Source organism: Gopherus flavomarginatus, chromosome 2 (genome assembly GCF_025201925.1).
Source record: "Gopherus flavomarginatus isolate rGopFla2 chromosome 2, rGopFla2.mat.asm, whole genome shotgun sequence".
Lineage (NCBI taxonomy): Eukaryota > Metazoa > Chordata > Testudines > Testudinidae > Gopherus > Gopherus flavomarginatus.
Window position 1 is genome coordinate 301,825,752 of NC_066618.1, and position 10,854 is coordinate 301,836,605.

The window sequence follows — 10,854 nt, forward strand, 5'->3', positions numbered from 1 at the left end:
AGACCAAGACTTCTGGAATAAGCTGCTCAAAGAGTTTTACTTTTGTTTCTACTGCCCGTCCCTCCCTTCTCACATTTATCTCCAGATTTCTTCTCCCTGTCCAGATCTATTCCGCTCCCAACAATCTTCTAGTCACTGAACTTTTGAAACTTTGCACTTTTAGAGAAGGGTGAGGGATTGACTCTGTACACAAACTTGGAGAGGGACCACAGGGTTGAGGTCTGTTATTTCTCACCTCTATATATTAATTTAAAAACATTTTTGCCGTGACACTTGTTAAGAGTGAGTGAGTCAGGGCCCCGCACCCCTCTTCCTGGGATTCCCCGGGACTCTCAGCCAGCCAGTAAAACGGAAGGTTTATTGGACAGTAGGAACGCAGTCTAAAACAGAGTTGTAGGTACAGCCAGGACCCCTCAGTCAAGTCCTTCTGGGGGGGGGGCAGGGAGCTTAGACTCCAACTTGGGGTTCCCTATGTTGCACCCACCCAGCCCCAAACTGCCAAATCAAAACTCCCCCAGCAGCTCTCTCCCCCTCCCCCAGCTCCTCCTCCTCTTTGTTCAGTCTCCCAGGCAGAAAGTGTCACCTCTCCAAACACCCCTCCTGGCTCAGTTACCTTCCTTAAAGGGAACTCCCCTGCAACATTCCCAGGTCAAATCTGCCCCACTCCCTGCCCCATCACAACAAGCACGTTACCGCTGGAGACTAATCCACAGTCTGAGAACTGCAAAACTAACCATCTCTGATGGTCTCTTCTAGACTGAGCACTGAGTCCCAATGGGTAGATAGAAAGATTAACTTAAATAATCGATACAGAAGCCCCTGGAACCCCACAAGATTGGGTCCCTAATCCATAAACTATTGGAACTCATTTACAAAATGTTTCTTAAAGATGACATGAATATATTGTCTCATGCTATAGAATTAGCATTTATAATCCCTATACATGGCTACCTCTCTGAAACCCGATTCCATGAGGAGATATTTTTGAGCTATAATGTATCTTAATTAAAACTATCTTTAGATAGGTTTTTTCCTCAAAAAGCATTTTATCAAAAAAATCTGATAAAAAAATCGTTGATTTTTATCCACCCTGGCCTAGCAGACAGAGCACTGGGCTGGGACCTGATGCAGCTCCTGGCTCAGCTGGACTCTGCCTGCCTCTGGGCCTCAGTCATAAGAACATAAGAACAGCCGTACCAGGTCAGACCAAAGGTCCATCTAGCCCAGTATCTGTCTACCGACAGTGGCCAATGCCAGGTGCCCCAGAGGGAGTGAACCTAACAGGCAATGATCAAGTGATCTCTCTCCTGCCATCCATCTCCATCCTCTGATGAACAGAGGCTAGGGACACCATTCTTTACCCTTCCTGGCTAATAGCCATTTATGGACTTAGCCACCATGAATTTATCCAGTTCCCTTTTAAACATTGGTATAGTCCCAGCCTTCACAACCTCCTCAGGCAAGGAGTTCCACAAGTTGACTGTGCGCTGTGTGAAGAACAACTTCCTTTTATTTGTTTTAAACCTACTGCCCATTAATTTCATTTGGTGACCCCTAGTTCTTGTATTATGGGAATAAGTAAATAACTTTTCCTTATCCACTTTCTCCACATCACTCATGATTTTATATACCTCTATCATATCCCCCCTTAGTCTCCTCTTTTCCGAACTGAAGAGGCCTAGCCTCTTTAACCTTTCTTTACATGGGACCCTCTCCAAACCCCTAATCATTTTAGTTGCCCTTTTCTGAACCTTTTCTAGTGCTAAAATATCTTTTTTAAGGTGAGGAGACCACATCTGTACGCAGTATTCGAGATGTGGGCGTACCATGGATTTATATAAGGGCAAGAATATATTCTCAGTCTTATTCTCTATCCCCTTTTTAATGATTCCTTGCTTTTTTGACTGCGTCTGCACGCTGCGTGGACCTCTTCAGAGAACTATCCACGATGACGCCAAGATCTTTTTCCTGACTCGTCGTAGCTAAATTAGCCCCCATCATATTGTATGTACAGTTGGGGTTATTTTTTCCAATGTGCATTACTTTACATTTATCCACATTCAATTTCATTTGCCATTTTGTTGCCCAATTACTTAGTTGTGAGATCTTTTTGAAGTTCTTCACAATCTGCTTTGGTCTTAACTATCTTGAGTCACATGGTGCTAACACCTCCCTGCCTAAAAAGGCAGGCAGCCCTCGGAAGCAAGAGCTCGTGCCCTGGCCATGTCTGTGCAGCCACCTGGCTCCATTTCCCCAGCCCACATTCTGCACTACTTCCTCTGTCATTTAGTTCACATCTCTTCACAGCACGCAGCCCCCTGAGTCTCTCTGCAGTTCAGCCCTGGGCTCCAGTTCTCAGGGCTGAATCTACCCCAGAGAAACTCCAGGCACAGCCAGGAAGCAGGTGCACAGGGGGAGGGGAGGGAGGCAGGTGAGCTTAGATGCCAACAGAGCCTCTGGAATCCCTGCACTGGACTGCAGCAAAGTGAGAAATGCTGCTGCTTGAAGCATGCTGGGTGCCTTGCTGCTGTGACAGAAGCAGCTTGTCAGAGCCCCAGGAAATGCTCTGCAGAGCAGGGACTGAGATGCCAAGTGTGACTTCTGCCAGGACCTGCTCTGTGAGCCAGAGACCTGCACCAAACAGCTTGAATGCAAATACTAGCGAGCTACAGGCAGAGCGAATGCCCCAAGGGGGATGGAAAAACAGGCACCAGGACAAAGAGCTGCAGCAAGAGAATCTGTGCACACAAAACCCAGCTTCCTGTCAGCAAATCTGTGCAGCCCCCCTCAGAGCCCACAGCAGCGAGCACCAGCCCTGGTGCCCAGTGCAGTTTGGGAACAGAACTGGCAACCAGCAAAGGGGACTAGCAGCTAGATGGAGTCCAGAGCCCAGAACAACCTGCTGGGTCTAATCATAGTAACAGCCACACTGGGTCAGACCAAAGGTCCATCTAGCCCAGAATCCTATCTTCTGACAGTGGCCAATGCCAGGTGCCCCAGAGGGAGTGAACAGAACAAGAATCAGCAAGTGATCCATCCCCTGTCACCCATTCCCAGCTTCTGGCAAACCGAGGCTAGGGACACCATTCTTGCCCATCCTGGCTAACAGCCATTGAGGGACCTGTCCTCCAAGAACTTACCTAGTTTTTTTTTTGAACCCTGTTATAGTCTTGGCCTTCAAAACATCCTCTGGCAAAGAGTTCTACAGGTTGACTGTGCGTTGTGTGAAGAAATACTGCCTTTTGCTTGTTTTAAACCTGCTGCCTATTCATTTCATTGGATGACTTCTAGTTCTTGTGTTATGAGTAAATAACTCTTCCTTATTTACTTTCTCCACCCTAGTCATGATTTTATAGACCTCTATCATATCCCTCCTTAGTTGTCTCTTTTCCAAGCTGAAAAGTCCCTGACTTACTAATCTCTCCCCATACTGAAGCTGTTCCACACCCCTGCTCATTTTTGTTGCCCTTTTCTGAACTTTTTCCAACTCCAATGTACCTTTTTGAGATGAAGCAACCATATCTGCACGCAGTAATCAGGATGTGGGCGTACCATGATTTATATATTTTCTTTCATATTATCTATCCCTTTCCTAATGATTCCCAACGTTCTCTCCGCATAGCAGCCCTGGTTAGCACCACCCAGCGCTTTCTGCACCAGTTTAGGAGAAGAACTAGCTCAGCTCTGCAGCTCAGGCTAAGGCAGAACCTGGGTGCAGCTGAGTTCCACCCTGCCAGGCTGGCTGCCCTGATGGGCTAAAGAAGTTACCTGCCCACATACGATGAGCGGAGAGAGCCCCCCCCAAAGCTATTTTCACCTGCCTACAACCCCTCAGTCTGGTAGTAGCTGGCACATAGCAGGGCCTGGTGACAGTGCGGCTGCAGCAGGGCTGGGATAACCTTGCTGGACATTCGGCTAGCAGCATAAGCCAGAGCCTGCCGGGCAGGCTCTGATCCAGAAGGAACACTGGCTAATCTGGCGTGGGGTCAGCCGGAGGAGACAGTACCTGGGCCAGTGGTGCCACTGGAACCAATCCCCAGGGCTCAGTTGAGACTATTTACATTTAAGACCAAAAGAGAAGAGCTCCAAACACCTGGACCCTCTCAGGCAGCAGCCTGAGGCAGAGCGCCCAGCCAGCGCTATCGCCGGCCTCTGGCCTGCGGCCTCAATCAGCCTTCACCTGGGCTGGTGACACTGCCTCCTGCTTCGCGGCACTCGCACAGCAGCTCCGGTGCTTTAGGTGAGAGGCTCTCAGAGATGGATTGAGGGGCTGTGAGGAACGGGGAATGTTCTTAATGTTTCCTCTGAAGATGGTGTCGGAGCCTCAGTGTCCCCTATGGCAGTTCTTAAGTATCTGGCAGAGCAAAGGGCCAGTGCACCTAAATCCCTGACACTGTCTCCAAGCAACTGATGGCCTGGGCCCCTCCCCTGCAAAGGTACCAACTGAAGGTGTTAGAGACAAAGGGATCAGGTGACCTCCTGGCCCGGGAAAGGGGCTGAGCAGAGAGGAGGGGTTGGGAGTCTGGAGCTGGCTGGGGACTAGCAGTGAAGTGCAGATGTGGGGGTCTGGCTCACTGCCCCCCAGAATGGACCCAGCTGAGGGGTCTGGTTTACGGTACCGACAAGCTCTGTTTTAGACCCTGTTCCTGTCATCGAATAAACCTCTGTGTTACTAGCTGGCTGAGAGTCACGTCTGACTGCAAAGTGGGGATGCAGAACCCTGTGGCTTCCCCAGGACCCCGCTGGGACAGGCTCACTGTGGGAAGCGCACAGAGGGGCAGAGGATGCTGAATGCGCCAAGGAGAGACCCAGGAGGTGAAGCCGTGTGAGCTTCTTGCCCTGAACAAGTCTGCTCCAAGGGAGAGGAGGCTCCCCAAAGTCCTGACTGGCTTGGTGGGGAGCAGTTCCAGAGCAGCGCCCGGGGACTCCGTGACAGGGGCATCAGCAGAGCTGGGGGAAGGAGCCGGGGGGGCTGCAGGTCAGGATCAAGGGGCACTGGCAGAATGGTTGTGGAGGAAGCTTGCACAGCCCCCACCTACTCTGAGCTCTCAAAGCAGTGCTGGCCACGTGCTTTCACAAGGACCTATTGAATATTCAAACAAAGACCTCCAGAGAGGTCAGACCCTTCCCCACACCCAACAGGGAATCTATTGTTAGCCACCAGACAGCGTAGCTTGTGCAGGGGCTGGAGCTGCTAAGGGAGGAAAGCAGGTGGCAGTCACAGGACCGCACTGCGGCCTCTCCCCTGGCCAGCAGCAGGTGCACAGGGCAGGGCATCTTCCCCAGGCAGGCTGTGACCCAGGCTCTGCTAACACTGCAGCGCAAGGGCTCGCTGCACAGGTGCAGAATTCAACGCGCGTCACAGAGCTGGCTGCCTGAGAGTCATGTCTGACTGCGAAGTGGGGGTTACAATTTGAAGACTTCAATAACTCAGGCATAGGTTAGGGGTTTGTTACAGAAGTGGATGGGTGAGATTCTGTGGCCTGCTTTGTGCAGGGGGTCAGACTAGATGATCATTTTGGTCCCTTCTGACCCTAAAGTCTATGAGCTGGATTTACCCCTCCCGATGGGTGCAAGAGCTCAGCACCCCCTCACAGAGAGCTTTTCTGGGAGAAACGCCCACAGTGCTACCTCCAGCACAGACTGCTACTTTGAGGACACCAGCCCTCTTGATCAGCCAGGCCTGCCGAGCTGGCTGGGCCCAGCGTTTGCCCTGCCCTGACCAGCTACCTGTTGTCAGGAGCGCTGCGACCCCCAGGCAGCAGGAAGAGAGCCACAGCCACACCAATGCCTGGCCGTTCTCTGCAGAAGGGTGAAGTAGCAAAGCAAAGCCAAGACCGCAGAGGTCAGACGGGGTAGCACCCGGGGCACATACAAATAACACTGGGGGACGTGCCATCAGATGTCAGGCTTTAGGGGAGTGTGCCCTGCCATCCACATGCAGCGCTGCATGGCTGGCCAGGCACACAGCGGGGCTGCCTGCCTGCCTGCGGAGCTCTGGCTGTCGGCCCATGCCCAAAAGGAGCACTGGCAAGGCAGGCCAGAGTCCTGGCTCAGGGCAGCGTAGCCTACATCTCAGTACACAGAATTCAAGAGACTCCTGTTGCCCACTTGCCTTTCCACTCACCTGCTGGGGCCCTGCTCTCCTGGGCTGCTGACCAGTGCCAGGAAAATGGAGAAGGCCTGAGCACACCCTGAGGGCTGATAGTTCCCACACCCTCCAAAGCAGGGTGGCCCGGCCGTCACTCACTGGCCCAGGGTCAGCAGCTCCACACAGCAGGCAGATGTTGGCTGCAGCTTTAACAGCAATATCTGGAGCTACTGCCTGCTTGGTCTGTGCCTCCAGCAAAACAAACCCTTCTCTAGCTGCACTGCCCCGGCAGGGAGCCCAGTGCTCTCCATGGCCTCAGCCAGCCCAGCCTCCTCCCCTTAGTTTCACCCGCTTCTCTCCTGAGGCCTCTGAGTGGCACATGCTGATAGGATCCTGCCCTCACTGCCAGACTGTAATTAAGAGGAATCGAACCAGCATTTATCACTCTGCTGAGAGCCAATGCCTCTTAGCAGCTGCCAGTCTGTGGGCGCAGAACATCGGCGCTCATTGCGTGAAGGCTGTGCCCATGTGCAGAAGTGCCTGCAAAAGGGCTGAGCAGCTGCAGTTCCACTACAGCCGGTCAGCAAGAGCTGCATGCGGCCTGTAGCAGCTGCCCTGCTCTGACACCATCAACGAGTCCTCCACGGGACGCTAAATGCCATAGCAAGCAGCCAGTGCCCTCACCCTGCCGCATCCGATGGGCTCCCGGCACTGCCCACAGGCATCGCTACAGCCCACAAGAAGGCTGACTACAGAGGTCATTTTTGAGAGGAAGGAAGCAGGGCCTTTCACGCACACAGCTGCTCTGCTGCCAGCCCCAACCGATTTACTTACCCTTTCCCCGGTTCACACAGGCCTACGTGCAATACATGGGACACCCAGCAAGGCCTGGGAGCCACCCCTTGCCACTGCCCCCTTAACATGCAAGTGCTGCCCAGGGAGCCTGCAGGGGCCAGTGCACCAGGCTCTGGGTGAAATGGAGGAGCTGGGGCCCAGGATGGGGCAGCGGCAGCCAGCCCCCTTCATGGGACTGAGCAGGGCTCGCAGAGGGCATTATGAGATGGCAGCATTGCACACATAGGCTCCTCGGGGCAGGGACCGGGGGACACAAGCTCAGGGCTGCGCCAAACACAACAGCCCTCACACACTAGTAACACACAAACACACCCCCAGGACTCTCGCTGGGCTATGCACTCAGGGCACCAGCACCCTGCAGACACTCCCACTTCATCACAGCCCCAACCCCCAATGCCCCCACCCTGAGACCAGCACAACTGCCCACTGCCACTGCCCAGCCTAGGGTGACCAGATGTCCTGATTTTATAAAGACAGTCCTACTACCCCCACCCCCATCCTGATTTTTCACACTTGCTGTCTGGTCACTCTACCCCAAGCCCACACCTGCAGCCAGCCCACAGGGCACCCCCCCACATACTCCCAGCACAAAGCACCCAGCCCCTACCCACAAGGCACACACACGGCACAGAGCACCCAGCCCCCTCCCGACAGGGCAACCCCGCACATATACCTGGCACAGAGCACCCAGCTCCCCCCACTCGCAGGGCACCCCTCACACCTCTAGCACACAGCACCCAGCCCCCCCCAACAGGGCACACACCCCCAGCACAGAGTACCCAGCCCCTCCACCCACAGGGCACAAACACCCAGCACAGAGCACCCAGCCCCCCTCAAGGCACCCTCCACACCCCCAGCAAACAGCACCCAGCCCCTCCACCCACAGGGCACCCCCCAGCACAGAGCACCCAGCCCCTCCACCCACAGGGCACCCCTCAGCATAGAGCACCCAGCCCCTCCACCCACAGGGCACCCCTCAGCATAGAGCACCCAGCCCCTCCACCCACAGGGCGCACACACACACACCTGGCACAGAGCACCCAGCCCCCTCCCAACAAGGCAAGTCCCCCACATATCCCTGGCACATAGCACCCAGCTCCTCCCACCCACAGGGCACCCCCCACACCCCTGGCCCACGGCACCCAGCCCCCCTCCCCTGACAGGGCACCCCCCCCAGCACAGAGCACCCAGACCTCTCCCGACAAGGGAACCCCCCACATATCCCTGGCACAGAGCACACAGCACCCAACCCCCCCGACAGGGCACCCCCAGCACAGAGCACCCAGACCCCCCCAGGGCACTCCCAGCACAGAGCACCCAGCCGCCCCCCCCCCAGGGCACCCCCAGCACAGAGCACCCAGCCGCCCCCAACAGGGCAGCCCCCTGGCACAGAGCACCCAGCCGCCCCCAACAGGGCAGCCCCCTGGCACAGAGCACCCAGCCGCCCCCAACAGGGCAGCCCCCTGGCACAGAGCACCCAGCCGCCCCCCCCCAGGGCACCCCCAGCACAGAGCACCCAGCCGCCCCCCCCCAGGGCACCCCCAGCACAGAGCACCCAGCCGCCCCCCCCCAGGGCACCCCCAGCACAGAGCACCCAGCCCCCCCCAACAGGGCAGCCCCAGCACAGAGCACCCAGCCGCCCCCCCCAGGGCAGCCCCCTGGCACAGAGCACCCAGCCCCCCCCGGGCACCCCCCTGGCACACAGCACCCAACCCCCCCGACAGGGCACCCCCAGCACAGAGCACCCAGCCCCCCCCCCGAGAGCGCGCGAGAGCCCCCAGCCCCAAGACGCCCCCGCCCAGCCCGACACTCACCGCGCAGGGCCCGCAACTGCTCCGAACGCTGCGGCTGGGCTGCGGCGGGGGCGGGGATAAGGGGAGGGGGCGGGGCCTGACCGCTTCGCCCCGCCCCTGGCCACGCCCCGTCGGGCCGCCGGAAGCTTCGCGCGGCCCCGCCCGCAGGGGAGGGGCAGCGGGGCAGGCCCGAGCCGGGGGAGGGGGGGCAATACCTGGGGGAGCAGGGGCTGTACCCAGGGGGGTGAGACCTGGGGGTAGGGGCCACACCCTGGGGGGAGGGCTGTGCCGGGGGGGCTGTGCCCCGCAGGTCAGGGGGAGGGGGTGATACCTGGGGGAGGGAGGCTGTCCCTGGGGGAACAGGGGCTGTACCTGGGGGAGCAGGGACTGTACCTAAGGGGGTGATACCTGGGAGGGCAGGGGGAGGGGGCAGTCCTAGGGGCAGGTGCCAAACCCAGAGGAGCAGGGGGAGGGTGGTGATACCTGGGGGAGCAGGGGCTGTACTCAGGGGAGCGATACCTGGGGGTGGGCAGGGAAGGGGGCAATTTATAAGAACATAAGAACGGCCGTATCTGGTCAGACCAAAGGTCCATCTAGCCCAGTATCTGTCTACTGAACCTGGCTAATGCCAGGTGCCCCAGAGGGAGTGAAGCTAACAGACAATGATCAGGTGATCTCCTTCCTGCCATCCATCTCCATCCTCTGATGAACAGAGGCTAGGGTCACCATTCCTTACCCATCCTGGCTAATAGCCATTTATGGACTTAGCCAACATGAATTTATCCAGTTCCCTTTTAAACATTGGTATAGTCCCAGCCTTCACAACCTCCTCAGGCAAGGAGTTCCACAAGTCGACTGTGCGCTGCATGAAGAAGAACTTTCTTTTATTTGTTTTAAATCTGCTGCCCATTAATTTCATTTGGTGACCCCTAGTTCTTGTATTATGGGAATAAGTAAATAACTTTTCCTTATCCACTTTCTCCACATCACTCATGATTTTATATACCTCTATCATATCCCCCCTTAGTCTCCTCTTTTCCAAGCTGAAGAGGCCTAGCCTCTTTAATCTTTCTTCACATGGGACCCTCTCCAAACTCCTAATGATTTTAGTTGCCCTTTTCTGAACCTTTTCTAGTGCTAGAATATCTTTTCTGAGGTGAGGAGACCACATCTGTACACAGTTGTCATAAACAGATAGCTAAGGGTTAATGTTCTTTTATCTGTAAAAGGGTAACAACAGTAACCTGAAACACCTGACCAGAGGACCAATCAGGAAACAAGACTTTTTCAAATCTGGGTGGAGGGAAGTTTTGGGTGTGAGTTCTTTGTTCTTTGTCATGTGTTTGTGCCCTCTCGGCTCTGAGAGTGATTTTTCTATCTCCAGGCTTTCTAATCTTCTGTTTCCAAGTTGTAAGTACAAGGATGGTAAGACAATAGGTTTATATTGTTTTCTTTTGTATTTACATGTGTGTAGTTGCTGGAATGTGTTAAATTGTATTCTTTTTGAATAAGGCTGTTTATTCATTTTTTCTTTTAAGCAATTGACCCTGTATATTGTCACCTTAATACAGAGACTATTTTTAATGTCTTTTTTTCATTCTTTTATATAAAGCTTTCTTTTTAAGACTTGTTGGAGTTTTTCTTTAGTGGGGACGCCAGGGAATTGAGTCTGCAGCTCACCAGGGGATTGGTGGGAGGAAGAAGTCAGGGGGAAAGTCTCTTTATGTTAGATTTACTAAGCCTGACTTTGCATACCCTCTGGGTGAGGGGGAAGAGAGATTAGATCTCTCGGTACTTGTGTTTCCAGGACTGGAAGCAGGGAATCTCCTAGGGTTGTCCAGGGAGGGGAGCCTGGGAGGAAGTAACAAGGAAACAAGGGGAGGGAGTTATTTCCCTTTGTTGTAAGACTCAAGGCATCTGAGTCTGGGGGTCCCCCAGGGAAGGTTTTGGGGAGACCACAGTGAGCTAGGCACTGTATAATCCCTAGCTGGTGGCAGTGATACCAGGTCCAAGCTGGTAACTAAGCTTGAAGGTTTTCATGCTAACACCCATATTTTGGACGCTAAGGTCCAGATCTGGGAAGAAGTGTTATGACATGGTGTGCAGCGTTGTGGG

The 10,854-nt window shown here is 54.8% G+C and overlaps 1 protein-coding gene across 1 annotated transcript in view; it reads right to left on the reverse strand.

Annotated features, from left to right (window-relative positions):
• The window catches only part of GRINA (glutamate ionotropic receptor NMDA type subunit associated protein 1), a 29,206-nt gene extending 20,391 nt beyond the window's left edge, over positions 1-8,815 (reverse strand). Inside the window, exon 1 of the mRNA XM_050939454.1 lies at positions 8,761-8,815. The gene's annotated coding sequence lies outside the window, so the exon portion shown is untranslated. The remainder of the gene's footprint in view (positions 1-8,760) is intronic.
• Positions 8,816-10,854: the final 2,039 nt, after the last annotated feature.